The 17,595-nt window shown below is 52.3% G+C and overlaps 1 protein-coding gene across 1 annotated transcript in view; it reads right to left on the bottom strand.

Moving 5' to 3' along the window:
* TRPM1 (transient receptor potential cation channel subfamily M member 1) overlaps positions 1-16,667 on the bottom strand; it is a 115,974-nt gene extending 99,307 nt beyond the window's left edge. The window contains exons 1-2 of the mRNA XM_055141384.1: positions 16,062-16,667; positions 15,351-15,578 (exon numbers count right to left, since the gene is read on the bottom strand). The gene's annotated coding sequence lies outside the window, so the exon portion shown is untranslated. The remainder of the gene's footprint in view (positions 1-15,350; positions 15,579-16,061) is intronic.
* Between the last annotated feature and the right edge of the window lie 928 nt (positions 16,668-17,595).

The following is a 17,595-nucleotide window of genomic DNA, read 5'->3' on the forward strand; positions in this document are numbered from 1 at the left end:
TCTTTCTTTCTTTCTTTCTTTCTTTCTTTCTTTCTTTCTTTTCTTCCTTCCTTTCATTTTTTTTTTTGCTTTTTGGGTCACACTTAACGGTGCTCAGGGGTTCCTCCTGGCTCTGCACTCGGTGCTCAGAGACCATGGGGGATGCCAGAGACTGAACCCAGGCTGGGCATGTGCAATATGCTGGTGATTCAAGCCAAAGCGACTAGGCAAGAAAAAAACATTTGGATTGAAGGCTGGAGAGGTCATATGATGGGGAAAGTGCCAGCCTTGCACATAGTCGACTCAGGTTCAATCCTTGGTGCCTGTATAGCCTCCCAGACCCTGCTAGGATGGACCCCTGAGCAGACAGCCAAGAGCAAGTCCCAGCACTGTCACCCCACCCCACCCCAATAGCAATGAGTGCATCTGCTGCTCCTCTGTGTCTTGCTTAGTGTCACCCTCCCAGATACCATCAGCATCACCGAAACACAAGAGCCTGGTGCAGAACCCTGAGCCCCTTTCAGCCAGGGTCCCCCCTCTTCAAGTTTGAGCGTCTCAGCTCGCCCAAAGCCCAGTCTCTGTCTCTGCATCTGAGGGCCTGTGCTGCTCTCTGTGGGGGGCCCTCCTGTAGTGGGGCTCAGCTAACGCCCACGGGTGGGTGGGCGAGTAGCCAGGTAGATTGCAGAGCTCAGGTTAAAGGATCACATTCCTGCCCCGCCTGGAGTCCAACACTGAAAATAGTCGCTTTGAGTTCTCTCGTTTTTCAGTTTGCCACTTGTTTGTGGTGGGAGGGCTGGTCTGCATCCAGCTGTGCTGTCACATACAGACGGCCCATGTGTTTCCACGGAGACCCCAGTGTTTCATCTGCTTGCTTTCTCTCTCTCTCTCTCTCTCTCTCTCTTTCTTTCTTCTCTCTCTCTTCTTTCTTTCTTTCTTTCTTTCTTTCTTTCTTTCTTTCTTTCTTTCTTTCTTTCTTTCTTTCCTTCCTTCTTTCTTTCTTTCTTCCTTTCTTTCTATCTTCTTTCTTTCTTTCTTTCCTTCTTTCTTCCCTTCTTTCTTTTCTCTCTCATTCTTTTTATTTCCCTTTCTTCTTCCCTTCCACCTTCCCTCCCTCTTTCTTCCTTTTTCTTTCCCTTGCTTCCTCCTTTACTTCTTTTTTCCTTCTTTCCTTCCTTCTTCCTTTCCTTCATTCTTTCCTTCCTTCTTCCCTCCTTCCTTCCCCTCTCTTTATTTCCTTCCTTCCTTCCATCCTTCTTTCTTTCTCCCTCCCTCCCTCCCTCTCTCTCTCTTCCTTCCTTTCTTCCTTCCTTCCTTTCTTCCTTTCTTCCTTCCTTCCTTTCTTTCTTTCTTTCTTTCTTTCTTTCTTTCTTTCTTTCTTTCTTTCTTTCTTTCTTTCTCTTTCACCCAGCTGTGCTCAGGGTTTACTCCTGACTCTGTGCTCAGGAGTCACTCCTGGCAGGGCTAGGAGCACCGGATATGATGCTGGGGTAGACCCTATGGTGGCTGCATATAAGGCAAACACCTCACCCACTGTACTATCTCTCCAATTCCTTAAGATGCTGTTGTGTAGAGCTCAGAAATATAAAGACAAAACCCCCAACATTTAAAATAAAAAATTTGATGTTCACAGGTTACCTTGCCTGAACCAATTGTGATTTGATCCCCGGCACCACCTATGGTCCCCTGAGCCCCTACAGGAGCGATCCCTGAGCAGAGCCAGAAGCAAGCCCTGAGCAGCGGCTGGGATGGTACCCCTCCCCACACCAAATAGGGCTGGGAATACGGCACTGCAGCAAAGCACTTACCTTGTACCTCAGAGGTGCTGGCTTCTCCCCTGGCACCTCTTTCTCCCTCCCTCTCTCTCTCTCTCTCTCTCTCTCTCTCTGTTTCTGTTTCTCTGTCTCTTTGAGTGTCTCTCTGTCTGTCTCTGTTTCTGTCTCTCTGTATCTCTCTATCTCTGTCTCTCTGTATCTCTCTATCTCTGTCTCTCTCTGTCTCTGTTTCTCTATCTCTCTCTGTTTCTCTGTATTTGTCTGTCTGTCTCTGTCTCTGTCTGTCTCTCTCTCCTCTATACTGGGGCCTAGGATGCCCTCACATGTCAGAGCATGTGAGGTTTGACCCCCAGGGCCTCTCTGGGGCACCGGCACAGCAGTTCGACCAACAAGGCCCACACTCCTATGGCATCGAGCTTCCCCCCGATCAGCACATTCACACTGCCCAGCCCCTCACCCCGTCCACCTACAGAAATTCTTGTTTGTTTGTCTTTTGGGGGGCTGTCCCTGCAGGTCAGTGGCTCGGAACTGGGGGTGGCCCAGAGAACTCTATGGTACTGGGGATCAAGCCCAGGGCTCCTGCATGAAAGCACGTGCTCCCGTCCCTTGCTCTGTCTACTGCCCCCCCACCCATCAGCTGTGAGCTTCCTGGGTGGGGAGTGTGGGGACAGCTTGTCTATGACACCCACCTGTGAGCAAGACACAGCACCGGCCAGCTGGCCTGAACTAGGGTGTCCCCACTCATGAGGCACTGAGAGGATGATCTGGAAAGGTTCAAAGGTCAAAATTAGAAATGGGGGCCTTGGCGGGGGGCGGGGGGACTCTTGTGTCCAGGCATTCCTGAGAATCAGAGGGGCTCCATCCTCAGCACCACTCACACCCAAACCCGGGAGGCTGGGGGCCCCCCTCCATTGTCCCAGGTGGAGCCACTCCTGTGTGCTCAGTTTAGATGCATTTCAATGAAAGAGAGAAGCTGCAAGTTGAAATAAAAGCCCGCAAATTAAAGGAAACCAGAAACAGACTACCATCACCAGGGCTGACTCCTGGCTCTGCGCTCAGAAATTACTCCCGATGGCGGCTCAGGATGTGCTGCCGGGGATCAAACCCGGGTCCCTCATGTACAAGGTGAGCTCCCTACATGCCATGTTCTCACTCTAGAGATTTTTTTTTTTTTGCTTTTTGGGTCATACCCAGCAATGCACAGGGGTCACTCCTGGCTCTACACTCAGGAATTACCCCTGGTGGTGCTCAGGGGACCATATGGGATGCTGGGAATCGAACCCGGGTCGGCCACATGCAAGGCAAATGCCCTACCCACGTTTTTTTAAAGACACATTGTAAACAGTGTTTACAAAGACAGGCTGATGACCCTAGGAAGCCCTGGACAAAGGCAGGTTGTTGTGAAAAGAATTTAATTATGAGGCTGGAGTAATAGTTCAGCTGGTAGGGCATTTGCCTTATACATGGCCAACCCGGGTTCTATCCCATATGGTCCCCTGAGCACTGCTAGGAGTAATTCCTGAGTGCAGAGCCAGGAGTAACTCCTTAGCATCACTGGGTATGACCCCCAAAGCCAACAAATAAAATTTTTAAATTTATTTTTCAAAAAGAATTTAATTATTTAAATTGGTTCTACTTAAGGCAGGGGAGGGAAGTGGAGGGTCAGCCAATTTCTCCTGGAGTGGGGTGATTTCTGAAGGCAGAACCTTGGGGTTAGGGCAGGGACCCTGTCTCCTATCTACTAGAAAACACCCATCCCTCCCTCGCCGCACCCCCCCCCCCAGCCATTAGACCTGGGTGGATTTTCTTTCCGATTTTATCTTTAGCCCTGACCTTGTCACAGCTGGTTATCAAAGGATTCTGCTATGGACTCATGGCGGGGAGGAAGCATTTTCTTTTTTATTTCATAAGACCTTCGCTTTCAGCCATATTTGATATTGGCCCACGAGGTGTGTGGGCTAGTATGAGAAATGTTAATTGATCTCCAGGGAGAGTCTGTTTTCCTGGTTCAGAGACGGAGTACCACATGGTCCCCGGAGACTGGGGGCCAGCAGTCAGGTCCCCCCGCAGCTGCCTGACAGGAAACATAGTGTTTGGGGGCCATGGAGATGGTTTGAAGGATGCGGGAGACCCTGGTTTCAATCCAGGGCATGGTCTGGTCTCCTGAGCACCATTGTGAGTGACCCAGAGCACTGAGCTGGGAGTGTCCCCCAGCTAAATCAGACAAACTAACAAGGACTGTATGGAGGTTTCCTCCCCCACTGGAGAAGTCCACATTCTCTCTTGAACACATGATTCTGTTGTTATTGTTTGGGGGCTACACCTGGCAGGGCTCACGTCTTACTCCTGGCTCTGTACCCAAGGCTCATTTCTGGTGGTCTCAGAGGACCATATAAGGTTCAGGGATTGAACCCAGGGCCAGCATGTGTGAGGCCAGCACCTTTCCCACTCTATCTCTCTGTCCCTTGAGCATGCATTTCTCTCCCTTTCTCTCCCTTTACATTTCTTTAAATTCTTTTTTTTTTCTTTTTGGGTCACACCCGGTGATGCACAGGGGTTACTCCTGGATCATGCACTCAGGAATTACTCCTGGCGGTGCTCAGGGGACCATATGGGATAGAACCCGGGTCGGCCGCGTGCAAGGCAAACACCCTACCCGCTGTGCTATCACTTCAGCCCTCTCTAAATTCTTTCCATAGAAACTATTTTATGGGATTGGAGAGCTAGCACAACAGGTAGGGCACTTGCCTTGCATGCGGCTGACCTGGGTTTGATCCTCAGCACTACATAGGGTCCCCCCAAAACTGCCAGCAGTGATTCCTGAGTGCAGAGCCAGTAGTAAGTCCTGGGTATTGCCAAATGTGCCCACCACCTAAAAAAAAAAAGTATATTACTTCATGAGAAAGAAAGAAAGAAAGAAAGAAAGAAAGAAAGAAAGAAAGAAAGAAAGAAAGAAAGAAAGAAAGAAAGAAAGAAAGAAGAAGAAGAAGGAAGGAAGGAAGGAAGGATGGAAGGAAGAGAGGAAGGAAGGAAGGAAGGAAGGAAGGAAGGAAGGAAGGAAGGAAGGAAGGAAGGAAGGAAGGAAGGAAGGAAGGAAGGAAGGAAGGAAGGGGCAAACTCGACTGGCTTGCAGCCAGCATTGCTGGGGAGTGAGGGAGCACTGCATGGGGAGGCACTGGTGGGGAAATGACTCCTGACGTTGGGGGTGCATTGCAGGGGGCTGAGTGTGACATGAGGTTGAACCTAGAGGCTGTGGAAGGCTCAGTGGGGACAGGGCTGGGTGCAGGAAGACAGACCCCTCATGGCTGCCCATACAAAAAGGCAAGGAGGCACGTGCCAGGCTGTGGGCAGCTCCTGGCCTCAGCCCTTCTCCCTTGGCTAGCTAAAGAGGCTCCCTCTCACTTGGCAGAGCTCTGGGGGGCATGGAGACCATCGATTCCTACGAGCCTCTTTGATCCGAGGTCAGGACCTTACCCACGACAGCCCCTTTGTACTCTCCTCTAACTCTGGTCTCTGTCCTAGGCAGGAATGGTCAGAAACCCTGCCCGGGTGCAAAGGGGGTGGGGCGAGGGGGCAACTGTCCAGCCAGGACTTGCCCTGCATCAGGTAGAGGAGCGGATCTCAAAATAGGCTTCACACTTGACACTGCAAGGAGAGGAGGTAGACCATGGCGAACCTGCTGGGCTGGACCGCGAGGGCCCATGGTAGCCAGTGATACAGGGCCGGAGCGGAGAGGGGCATCTCGAGTGCAGCACCGGCCAAGACCCCCCACTCACCCCCGACACTGCATAGCGCCCCGGCCACCACCAGGGGTCGCTCCTGAACACACCCAGGACTAGCAGCTGAGCACAGCTGGGTGTGGCCCAAACAAAGCCTGGAGGAGAGATGGGGTGTGGGTCACCTCAGGAGGGGTCTGTGTACTTTGTGCAAGTGGGAGGAGGGGTCTGGAGGGTCAGGGGTGAAGCCGAGTATGGGGGCATCTCTTCAGAGTCTTGGAGGAGCACTGGGAGGAGAGGGTGAGCACGAGCACCTCCTGCCCAGACAGCGCCCCTAGTGGACAGATGGACTGCGCACCGGGAAGGAACAGAACCGCTCCTGGGGACCTACGACTTGTGCTGGTATCCTCCAGCCACCTGCTCTTCACCGGCAGCTCAGGGGTACAGTCCTGACCTCCCCCCAACTCGGCTCCTTCCCTGGAACTCCCCGCCCAGGGGTACGCCCCAGCAGGGAGACCCCCTCCTGCTCAGGTAGATGCCAGGTCACGGCTGCCTCCTCTGCGTGGGTGTGTCCCAGGCCCACTGACCGTCCCCACGGCAAAGGGCACAGCTGGAGGAAGGTTCTGGGATGGGGATTCCTCTGGCTAGCCCTGAAGGTGGCACTACCCCCAGGGTATGATTTAGGGAGAGGGCAGCAGACGCTGGAGACCTCCGGGGTCGAGGACATAGACTGGGGCTTCATTTTCATAGGCCTTTGAGGTTTTGACAAAGTTTTCCTTTTCCTGTTTTTGGGACATACTGTTTTTGGTGCCAGGGCTGACTCCTTGGCTCTGTGCTCAGGGATCACTCCTGGCAGGGCTCGGGAGATCCTGTGGGCTGCCGGGGATCGAACCCACTGAACAAGTCTTAGGTTCAGAGGATGGAGAGAGCAGGGAGGGCACTTGTCTTGCAGGAGGCCAACCCAGGTCCCATTCCTGATACCCATAGGGTCATCTAAGCCCCACCAGGAGTGATCGCTGAGGGCAGAGCCAGGCATAAACCCTGAGCATCACCAGGTGTGCCCCCAAGACCAAAATAAATAAGTAAAACCAAAAGTCTTGGGCTCTGGCAGGGCCTAGATTCCAGGGGCTGGAACACGCCCTTTGCATGCAGGACCCCAGGGTTAGACCCTGCCCTGGATGCCTCCCTTACCCACCCACCCCCCAGCACCACCTGGAGTGACCTCGAGCACTGGGAAGGGAGCAGCTCCTCCAGCACCCCTGGGTGTTTCTCAGCAACAGCCAGCAAATGCCTGGGCATTGGGGGTTTCCTTCTGCTCCGGGCACCCCCCTCCCCCCACGTCTGCTGCAGGGCTCAGATAGCAGGCTGCAGCCTCGGTGGCAGACAAGTGGCCACGCCCCACTGGCACCCTCAGCCATCACGTGCCAGCCCTCCAAGCCAGGCCACAATGCAGCTTTGTACGGCAGCTGGCCCGGGCACACACGCGTGTCTGGGCCACCCTGGCAGGCTGGGGTGCCAGGTGGGGCACGGTGCATCCTATCCAGCCCCCACACCCAGGCCAGGCTCTCCAGGAAACACCTGGTGGCTGCACGCAGCCCTGGGGACCCCCAGGGGCAGCCTGGGAGGGGTGCGGGCGCTTTCAACACTGGCACCAGCAAAGGGGCACCCTCCCACCCCCCTGGGATGCTCAATTTGACTCTCATTGGACAAGCACAGCCGTGTAGTCCCCACAAAGCTGAAAGTCTCTCTCTCTCTCTCTCTCTCTCTCTCTCTCTCTCTCTCTCTCTCTCTCTCTTTCTCTCTCGATCTCTCGCTCTCTCTCTCTCTCTCTCTCTCTCTCTCTCTCTCTCTCTCACACACACACACACACACACACACACACACACACACACACACTTCTTTCCAGAACGAGGCTCAAACACCCCTTTTTCATGGAATGATTCCAGGCACAATTATTCCATGAAAAATAATGGGACTTAGTAGACCCAAATCAGATCCCACGTGGGTCCCAATGAAAGACTAGCAGCCATCTCTCCAGGCTCTTCTTTATTTCCCTGTAATAAATTGATTTTTATGTGGTTCCAGGGGCAGGAGAGACAGTACACTGAGGAACCCTGATTGTCTCCTCCCCATAGGCCTTGCCAGGAGTGATCCCTGAGTACAGGGTCAGGAGGAAGCCCCAAGCACCGTTTTGTTTGGTATGGCCCCAAACAAAAAACCCAAACCACTTGAGTCCATTAGGAGCGGAGAGAACTCACTGACATCACCGTATGTGGGAGGCACAGAGTCCAGCTGTGGTACCGAGTGGTGCCCCCGAACTGCCAGGAGTGACCTCCAAGTGCAGAAGCAGGCGTACTGTGCCATGGGGCCCCCCAAACCTGACATTCTTTTCATCACAAGCCTGAGTTCAATCCCGGGTGCTGCATGAGTCTACCCTCAGCATCACTGAGTCCCTCTGGGCCCGAGCACTGCTGCACTGACACTTCTGACCTGGTGGGTCCAAATGTCACTGGAAGAACTCCCAGACTCTCTGAGCACTGCTTTGGAGCACTTTCTGCCCTACCCCACCCCAAGGAAAGAAACAAGGATGGAATCTACAGTTTACAGTGCAAGTGCATAACAAAGTGGAAAGTTGCTGTTGTGGACCGGGAGATGCTTGAAAGGGCTGGAGCATGTGCAAGCACTTTATGTGTGGGAGGCCCAAATTCCAAACCCAGTACCCCATGGCTTCCTGAGCACCACCCCAAATAAAGGTGCCCTTGTCTCTGGTGCTGAGGACCTGGAGATGGGGAGGGGTGGGGGACAGGGCTGTGCAGGGTTGCCAGGCAAAGAAAAAGAGCCAGAATTCTCCCAGGTCCATGCTGGGCTGTGTCCGTCCGGGCCACCGAAGCCCAGAGAAGACCAACGACTGTCCCCAGAGCCACCCAACACCCTCAGAATCCATATGAGTGCCACCCCAGGCAGTGTTCCTGATAAAGGAAATGTGATCGCCGACAGCATTCACCCTAAAACACGTCTAATCTTGCAGTGACAGGTGCTAAACTTCTCACAATATTTCTGTCTTTGTGCTGGGCAGATATTCTTGGTTTGCTTCAAGACATGAGTGATTTTTTAAAGTTGTTGTAGAGTGTAAACAAGTCTGTACGCCAAACGTGACTATGGACAATTCTGCCCTTGACTTGTGCCCAGGGCAGGATTTAGGCCAGCACTCAGGGCCAACCTGGCTGGCAGAGGGGCAATCAGACCCAACTCCTCCTGGGCAGGGGACGGGTGGGTGATCATATGTCTCAGCACGCCCCATGCCTCCATTTCTATTTCATTTTGTCTTGTCTTTGGGGTGCTCTCCAGACAGTGCTCAGTGAGCATGTGGCGCTGGAGATTGAACCCAGTTCTCCTATATCCAAAGCCTGAGCTCAGCACATAGAACATCACTCAAGCCTTGACCTTACTTGGAAAAGGTGTGTTTAAAATGTCCCACCGGAGGCCAGAGAGATAGGACATCAGGTAAGGTGCTTGCCTTGCATGCGATTGACCCGGGTTCAATCTCTGGTGTCCCATTTGGTGCCCTAAGTCCTGCCAAGAGTGATCCCTGAGAGAAGAGCCCTAAGCACCACCAGTGTGTCCTCTAAATAAAAAATAAATAAAAATAAATCAATAACCGATAAAAGTTATTATTGCATGGAGCCAGAGATGTAAGCATGGGTTATCATGCTTATCTTGCAGACATGCCATCAACTCTGCTTTGATCCCCGGCACCACATACTGTCCCTCAAGTCCTGCCAGGAGTGACCCCTGAGCACAGAGGCAGGAGTAGCCCCTGCACACTCCGGGGCATGGCCCCCAAGCCCAAAAAACCAGCAAGCAAACAAACAGAAAGGCCCTGTGCCAGCAGGAGCACTGTTGGCATGCAGGAGGCCTGATTTCCATCCCCAACACCGCATTCTCACTGAGCACTGAGCTGGGAGTGTGGCCCCAAGCCAGCCCTGTGTACCTTGTGGGTGGCCCCCCACCCTGCCAGCCCTCCCAGGACACAGCTTGAGAGCCGAGCTCTGGGTCTCCCTCTCCCACCCTAATGTCCTCTTCCTGTCCCTGGAGCAAGGTGGGGGGTGCAGGGTGTTCAGGGGAGAGATGTTGAGTGCAGGGGTCTTGGGGGGCTGATTAGAATAGAAGGGGGTGGGTGGGGCCAGAAAGGCCACAGCCCGGCCCCAAAAGAGCGAAAGCGCTTGCTTTGTCTAATGCCTTCCCAGGCTCCAGCATCCCCCAGAGACCCCAAACCCATGCCTATGCCCACCCCGTCCTCATTGACAATGCCAGTCTCAGCAGGAAATGGGACTTGGAGGCCATGTCCTGAGGTCAGAGGTCAGCAGCTTACACTTCCCCAAAGGGTTCAAGGGGGAAGGTGCCCCTGGGGGTCTGGGACTCTGGCCACGGTTCATGTCTGGTTTCCTGCTGCGCCAGTTCAGAGAGCAAGGGGGGTGCGGTGCTTGGGGGCGGGGTGCCTCCCTGGGGAGCTGGGGGACAGTGGGTAGAAACTTGGCAAAGTCTCACAGCGGAAGGAAGAGTCAGGAGTGTGGGAAAGCTGAGGGCACATGGTGGGTATCCTGTGTGGGTTCAAGCGACCCAAAAATATGCTCAAAGGGAGTGTCCCCAGTTTCTTTGTCCCAGCTAGTACCACAGGTAAGACAGTCTGGGTGCCCCACAGCAACCACAATGGGGCAGAGCCTTGGGGACTGCGACCAGGAGCAGGAGCCTGGTGACCGGGGCCTGGGGTGACACAGGGACTGGGGAGCCTGAGAGGCTGGGGTGACAGAGGCCTGGGGTGGATGAGGGGATGAGGTGATAGAGGGGTTGGAGTGACTGAGGAGGGGCTGGGGGGACAGAGAGGCTGGGGTGACAGAGGCCTGTGGTGACTGAGGGGCTGGGGGGACAGAGGCATTACAACCCTGGGGGAGCCGCGCCACTTCCTGTGTGTGCCAGGCCCCTGCTGACAATTACAACTGCACTTGTTGCTATGGCGACTGGCCATGTCTTCCAGCTCCCTGAGCTGAGCGGCCCTTTCCCCAGACAGTGGTTTCTGCAGGACAGAATCACATGTGCATGTATGGGAGAGCATGTGCACATGTGTGTTCATACATGTATCTGTGTGTGTACACATGAGTCATTTTCACATGTGTGCATACATGTGGCATGTGTCTGTGTATGTGTTCACTGTTGATGCACATGTATGCATTGTGGGCATGTGCACATGTGTGTAGCATGTGCTCACATGTGTATGTGGGTGCATGCAGAGGTTTGTACCATGCTTCTTGTGTGCACCATCATGCATGTGTACATTGTGGGCATGTGCATGGGTGGTGTGTTTACATAGGTGCATGTGCATGCACATGTGTGTACATGTGTGCACATATGTGTCATGTTGTATGTACATTGGGTGACAATGTACCACAGCCCTGCCCTGACACCCCTGCCTTCCTCCCCATGGAGCCAAGAAACTGGGCTGTGCAGGGCACCTGCGTTCCTCCCCACCCTGAGCCCCACAGAAGCAGACCTGTCATTTCGGGGTGAGCCACGTGCAGAGACAGTCAGGCCTTTCCCACTGCCAGCAGCACCTCAGTCAGGGGAGCAGAAGCTTCTTTTCTTCCTTGTTGGTTTTTGGACTCTGCTGCAGTGCTCAGGGGACCCTGTGGTCCCAGGGATGGGACTAGAGCCTGCCCTCAGCCCCATGCCGCTCTCGGCTTCTAACCACCACAGGGGCGTCCAAGGCATTGTCTCCCCCTCCCCTCTCCTTTTCTCTGGGTGCATTGCCTCCTGACTGGGAGGGGAACCCCCGAGAGAGACCTGGCCCAGGCGAGGCTCAGGCAGGGGCCCAGCCCCATCCGGGAGCCTTGGGCAAGACAAACCTCAGGGCGCACCCTGGAGCCGGCCTCATCTGCATCACAAAACAGCGTGTGGCCAGAGGGCTCCCGGAGCCTCCTCGTTTGCATGACAAAGGCACTCGCCCAGAGCCCACTGGGCCTTTATGGAACCTTGGGGGCCCACACCAGGCCGCCTCAGGAATTGTCCCCGCACAGGTCATTCCTGCACCCCGCAGACAAAAGCCACTTTGTCAGGGCAGTGGCAGCTGCTCCTGGAGTGTCTGCCCTGGCCCCAGGCTCCTTGGTGCCAAGGCTGCTCTGACCCTGCCAGGTCATACCCCAAAGGCAGGGGAGGGGCCTGTGAAATGTGGTGTGGGGGACACCTGGTGACTTGGGGTGAGCGGGTGGAGCACCAAACTGGTCTGTTTCTGGGGATCCAGTCATTTCATTATCTGGGCTTTGGAGCCACACTCCAGGCTCAGGGCTCCCCCCCCCCGCCCCCCTCCCTCTCCCTCCCCCCCCCCCCCCCCCCCGCTTTGCCCCAGGGTTCCTACCCAGGTCAGCTGAGTCCCATGCTGCCCCCAAACCACAGTGTAGCCAGGGAAGGTCTGCAAAGTTTTCTGGGGAAGCCCCGACTTCTCCCAGAGAATACTTAGAGCGAGGTACTCAGTCCCATTCTAGTGCCCACAGAGGTGCTGAGAGCAGATGGGAAAAGGGAGCACCCTCTAGGAAGGCCAGTGCTCCCCATGTCTTATTAGGGAGGATCCCCAATGTCTGAGCAACGGTTGGCTGGAATACTTACACAGCCCAAACTAACCACCCTTCCCTTCTCCCTTCCTTCCTCCCTTCCTTTCTACCTTTCCTTCCATCCTTTCTCGCGCCTTCCTTCCTTTTCTTTCTTTCCTTCCTCCTTCCTTCCTTCCTTTCTTTCTTTCTTTCTTTCTTTCTTTCTTTCTTTCTTTCTTTCTTTCTTTCTTTCTTTCTTTCTTTCTTTCTTTCTTTCTCTCTCCTTTCTTTCTCTCTCCTTCCTTTCTTTCTTTCTCCTTTCTTTCTTTCTTTCTTTCTCTTTCTTTCTTTCTTTCTTTCTTTCTTTCTTTCTTTCTTTCTTTCTTTCTTTCTTTCTTTCTTTCTTTCTTTCTTTCTCCTTTCTTTCTTTCTTTCTTTCTTTCTTTCTTTCTTTCTTTCTTTCTTTCTTTCTTTCTTTCTTTCTTTCTTTCTTTCTTTCTTTCTTTCTTTCTTCTGGCTTTTTGGGTCACACCCAGCATTACTCAGGGGCTGCTCCCGGCTCTGCACTGAGGAATTACTCCTGGCAGTGCTGGGGTGGGGGTGGGGACCATGTGGGATGCTGGGGATTGAGCCTGAGTTGGCCATGTGCAAGGCAAATGTCCTTCCCATTGTACTATCATTCTGCCCCCCCAAAAAAAACTTTAAAAATGGACATTTGGAAACAGAAATTGGCTCCAGCCTAGCCCTGGTTGTGGTCATAGTGTGGTCTTCACTGCCACTCAGACCTGAGGGCCCCTAAACTCCTTTGGACTTTACTTCTGTGGACACACCTTCAATAGTAGGGATCCTGTTATTTTGCTTCTCCCTAACTTTAACATCCACCATTAGGTCCCACCTCCCACAACCATCTTTCTGCACTTGGGGGACCCAGTTCAGTTCATTGCATATGGCCATCGCAGACATCAAAGAAAATGAACTCAGACCTCTCTCTAACCCAGACATAAAAGTCAGATCAAAATGGATTAAAGACCTCAACGTCAGATCGGAATCCATAAGGTACATGGAGGAAAACATAGGCAGAACCCTTCATGACACCAAAGCTAAAGGCATCTTTAAGGATGAAACACCACTGACCAAGCAAGTGGAAGCGAAGATAAACAGATGAGACTACATTAAGCTAAGAAGCTTCTGCACCTCAAAAGAAATGGTGACCAAGATACAGAGATAGCCCATAGAATGGTAAAAATTATTTACCCAATACCCTGCAGATAAGGGGTTAATATCCAAGATATATAAGGGCTGGTAGAACTTTACAAAAAAAAAAAACAACCACCAGCCCCATCAAAAAATGTCGAGAAAAAATGAACAGAAACTTCCTCAAAAAAAGAAATAAAGAGGTTGGAGTGATAGTGCAGCGAATAGAGCATTTGCCTTGCATGCAGCCAACCCGTGTTCAATCCCCAACACCCCATCTGGTCCCCCAAGCACCAAGAGTAATTCCTGAGTGCAGAGCCAGGAGGAACCCCTGAGCATCGCTGGGTATGACCCAAAAAGCAAAAAAAAAAAAAAAGGAAATACAAATGGCTAAAAGGTACATGAACAAAATTTTCTACATCACCAATCATTAGGGAGATGCAAATCAAAACAATAATGAGAAGTCATCTTATAACACAGAGACTGGAACATATCAAAAATAATAAGAATAACTAGTGCTGGCACGGATGTGGGGAGAAAGGGACTCCCCTTCATTGTTGGTGGGAATGCTGACTGGTCCAGCCTTTTTAGAAAACAATATGTACATTCCTCAAAAAACTAGAAATTGAGCTTCCATATGACCTCGCAAAACCATTTCTGGGAATATACCCCAGGAGTACAAAAGCACAAGCACAAAAGCAGAAATGACATCTATACTTGTATGTTCATTGCAGCACCGTTCACAAGAGCCAGAATCTGGAAACAACTTGAATGCCCAAGAATAGATGGCTGATTAAAGAAACTATAATACATCTGCACAATGGAATACTATATAGCTGTTACGGAAAAAAATGAAGTCATGAAATTTTCTTATAAATGGATGGACATTGAGAGTATCACACTGAGTGAAATGAGTCAGAAGGAAAGGAATAAACGGAATGATTGCACTCATTTATGGGATATAAAAAAATGTAGTATGAGACTAATACCCAAGGACAGTAGAAACAAGGGTGAGGAGGATTGGTCCATGGTTGGAAGCCTGCCTCAAGGGCTGGGAGAGAGGGCAGTTGAGACAGAGAAGGATCACTATTTGGAGGGAGTGCTCTGGATGGAAGATGTGTGCTGAAAGTGGGTAAAGGACCAAACACAACGGCTTCTCAGTGTCTGTATCTCATAGCAAAATGCCCAAAAGGTGGGGGTGGGGGGAGGGAGGGAGGGAGAGAGAGAGAGAGAGAGAGAGAGAGAGAGAGAGAGAGAGAGAGAGAGAGAGAGAGGGAGGGAGAGGGAGGGAAGAGTGTCTGCCACAGAGGAAGGCTGGGCAGGGGGTGAGGTGGCAGGAGGGATCCTGGTGACATTGGTGGTGTGGGAAATGTTCACTGGTGGAGGAATGGCTGTTGGAACACTGCATGGCTGAAACCTGAACATGAAAGCTCTGTAACTGTGTATCTCACAGTGATTCAATTGAAGCAAAAAAAAAAAAAAAAAAAGCCTGGGTTCTTGGTCCCTCAAGGCCAGGCAGATGGGGGCTGTTGGCTAGCTCTCACCCCCTCTTGCAGAGACGGTGGATTATCTCCTCCCGATAACCCCTGCCTTCTAAAGGACAGTTTGGGAGTGGGAGAGCTCTCTTTTATCTTATCTCTAAGAAAGGATGGAAGGGTGGGGACAGGGACCAGGGACTGGGCACTCGAGGATAGCTCTGTGGCTTGAAGTAGCTGTGGGTGCGCCAGGTTTTGTGCCTTTGATGGGATCCAGCTTTATCTATTTAGAGCCAGGCAAGGCAGCAGCAGGCTGAGCTAGATACAATGCACCCAGGCCCCTGCCACCTACCAGCCTGTGCCTAGGAGGGCAGCGTGCCAGGGAAGCCTGAAGGGGGGGACCCTCAGGCCAAGCCATGGTCTATCAGAATGTTCAAAACCTTTGTCTACGTGTCGTCTACCTCTGTCCCAAGAGTAGAGCTGGCTCTGGGAGCTTGTCGAGGAGCAAAACCTTACTGGGGGGGAAATATAGGCCCAAGGTATTCCCTGACAGCTGACACTGACTTGTTTTCAAATGGCTCGGGGCAAAAATAGATAAACTGAGGGAGAGAGATAAAGGTGGCAGAGGCTTACCGTGGGGTGAGTCTGGTGGAGGGTGTTGGTTGAAGCTGGTTCTGGAGATGGTTGGAAAGTCACAAAATGAGAAGCACAGGAGCCACTTGGCATTCTGAGGGCCACGAGGGTGTCTGGAGAGCCTGGGATTCTGATGACCTCTGTCCATGAGTCGCTCTATGGTCCCGTCTGCTGCCTTTCCCAGGTGTCCCGTGTGGGTCAAGTGTTGTGTGAAGGCCATCCCTGCGACTAGAAGTGTAATCCAAGATGTAATGGAGGTCAAGTAGCTGTGTCTCCAGGCCTCCCTATCACCCTTCTCTCTATAGGAAGTTCCCTACTTCTAGATGCTTCCAGATGCTTCTAGATGCTTGTAGATGCTCTTATTTCTCTCCCCTTACACCAGCATGGGGATCTGGAAAATCCCCAGAACTCCCCTGAGGCAGCTGCTAAAAAAACCAAAGCTCAAAGGTGGCCCCAGAACCACCTTCAGAGTTGTCTGCTGTGGGAGCCAGAGCAACAGTACAGTGGGTAGGGCATTTGCCTTGCACATGGCTAATCCCCAGCATCTCATATGGCCCCCTGAGCACCGCCAGAGGTAACTCCTGAGTGCAGAGCCAGAAGTAATCCCTGAGCATTGTCGGGTGTGACCCCAAAAGCCAAAACCAAAGCAAGACAACAAAATCCCCAGAAACATCTGTCCACCTGCCAGATCTCTTTCTGTTCCCGGATTACCTTTTGTCCCTGGAGGCTCTAGCATCTCCTGGATGAGGGAGTAGTCACAGGGTGAAAGGATGGGACAGAGACAGGGGTTGGCGTCCAGGCTGAGCTTCACCCAGACAGTCTGAGAAGGTTCTGAGGAGAGCTCAAATCTCTCAGGTTCTGGGTGGCACCTATCAGGCAGCTGTGAGCACGGGGTGGAAATTGGGGGAAAGGGGCACATTGCTGCCTCCATCAAGCACAGAACAGGCCGCACTTTCCTGGAAGCCCTTTAGCCATGTGTATCTCAGGCGAAACTGTCCAGGTCAGTTCTCCCCCATCCCAGGATTTTAAGGCATCATTTATCTCTAAACCTCCAGCCAGCCCCATGTAGGTCTCTGCAGACCGTGTTAGATCCAGGAGTTGCCTAGCCCCAAACTACAAACACAATGGTCTAAAGCTACCATCATGTCCTCATCTGTGGGTCAAGGACTTGAAGGGGAACCAGCAGGGATGATTCATTACTGTATGACCTGCATTGAGAGGCCTAAAGTGGGGGGTCTAGGAGGGCTTGAACTGGTGCCTGGGACAAACATCACCACCAAGCCGCCCTGCAGTCACTAACCGCTCAGATTCAATCCCAGGGGAGTTAAAAGATTTGTAGCCATCTTGTGAATGGCAACAATGTTGCAATTGTGCAGCTTGAGGCATTGCAACATTACAACGACTTCTGTTTTAAAGACTCCTGCCCCTGATGCTGAGCTGAGGTCTGGCTTGTTCTGGCAGGTACTGCAGGCATCCTGGAGGGACATCAAGACCTCTGTGCCTCGGGGACCTGTCTATGTCACCTGCCGAAGCTAGAGCTGCTGTAAACTGGATGGGTGGTGCCTTTCCCAGAGGGCTGCAGGTGGGCGACTCAGACTTCCTGTCCCAGCCTCGGCTGCTTTACTGTAGCACCTGGGTGGATCCAGGTCTCTAACGGAAGATCTTTGAGAGCGCTGGAGATTGCTTTCCCTGGGCACCTGCTTCCTGAGGCCCTGCTAGGGGTGATGGCAGGGAGCTGACCCAGATCCTGGCCCCTCATCACCCATCAGCCCCAACCCAGACCCAGACCCGTAGCCAGTGTCTTTTCTGTGGTGGGGAGGACTATTTCTGAACTTTCAGGAAATGACTTGTGAGCCGGCCTTGCTGCTGTTCTTGGGTTACCTGGAATGAGATGGAAACAAACACGCTTTCAGCCTCTCCTTCCTTTTCCTTGGAGGGAAACCTTTCTTCTTTTATTTTTCCCCCTCTCCTTTTTCTTGGAATATCAATAGGCCTGTTTCTGCGGCTTTCTGCTTTCCTTATGAAGGAAGTTTCCAACCCAGGCCAAATCCCAGAGAGATTCAATTCAAAGACGCTCATGTAGAAAGAATCTGCTCATGCTACACTTAGAAGATGTTTTTAAAAACCAAACAGATGAACTGTAAAGACCTACTGACTGTGCGCAGCACACTATGAAAAACACAAAGTACAAAAATTCAACTGAGGAGCTGGAGTGATAGCACAGCAGGTAGGGCGTTTGCCTTGC

Source organism: Sorex araneus, chromosome 6 (assembly GCF_027595985.1).
Source record: "Sorex araneus isolate mSorAra2 chromosome 6, mSorAra2.pri, whole genome shotgun sequence".
Lineage (NCBI taxonomy): Eukaryota > Metazoa > Chordata > Mammalia > Eulipotyphla > Soricidae > Sorex > Sorex araneus.